Genomic DNA, 1,101 nt, shown 5'->3' with positions numbered 1-1,101 from the left:
AAAAATAAAAAATAAAAAAATTAACATTTCTAGACCAATATGGCTGTCCATTTCTGTACAATGCCAACTCAACACAGTAAATTGTGATGACTTTTTCCAAAGTTGGCAGCACCATTAAAGTTTCCCAAAATTCAATTTATATGTATGTATATATATATTTTTATATAAAAAGACTAATAATAGCAATATGTTATGCATCGATAGCAGCAACAGCTTTTCCAGGTTCTGCAGTCATCTGAACAAAATTATAGACATTCAGCACATTCCATTAAAACAAAAAACAAAAACAAAGAAAAGAATAACATCCAGAAAACAGCAAAGTTCTATTGCTGTTGTGGTACCTGGCACCATATTTTTAATTAGCATCTTAATCATCATCTGGAAAGAGAACATTCTAGAGTAACATCATTAAATGTAGGTCTGATAAAGCATGGTCCCTACTATGTATTGTAAAGCAGGTACAAGATATTTTGCATTCATAGAGGTATGATACAGTACTGTCCTACATCAATAACACTAGAATCAGTTTTGGTTTGAACTTTACTTTGTCTGCAAATAAGATTGCTACCCGTTTTTTTCCGGGCTCCTGTCGCATGGAGAATTGTTTTCTATCTTTTCACTTTCAGTCTATGGGCTTCTTTTTGCGCTAGGTGTGTTTCTTGTATACAACATATTGTTGGATTTTGCTTCTTATTCCATTTTGCCAGTCTATTTCTCTTGATTGGTGAGTTGAGGCCATTGACATTGCTGGTTATAACTGATATGTACTGACTTATTATTGACATGTTATTGGCCTTTTGTTGACTCTTTTTACTTTTTCACCTTCTTTTCTTGCCTTCCCTATTTGATTTGCTCTGTTGGGCCTCATGGTGCTGTTGCCTTCATTGTCTTTTACTAGGATCTTGTTTAGAATTCCTTGTAGTGCTGGTTTGGTATTCATGTAGTTTCTCAGGTGTACTTTGTCGTGGAAGTGTCTTATTTCCCCCTCCATTTTGAAAGAGAGTTTTGCTGGATACATCAGTCTAGGTTGGAGGTTGTTCTCTTTTAGTACTTGAAATATCTCATTCCAGGCTCTCCTTGCCCCAAGGGTTTGTGTTGAAA

This window comes from Fukomys damarensis, unplaced genomic scaffold (assembly GCF_012274545.1).
Source record: "Fukomys damarensis isolate Sample0158 unplaced genomic scaffold, DMR_v1.0_HiC HiC_scaffold_22, whole genome shotgun sequence".
NCBI classification, from domain to species: Eukaryota; Metazoa; Chordata; class Mammalia; order Rodentia; family Bathyergidae; genus Fukomys; species Fukomys damarensis.
The sequence above is the reverse complement of the archived record's forward strand: the minus strand, read 5'-3'. Positions refer to the sequence as shown.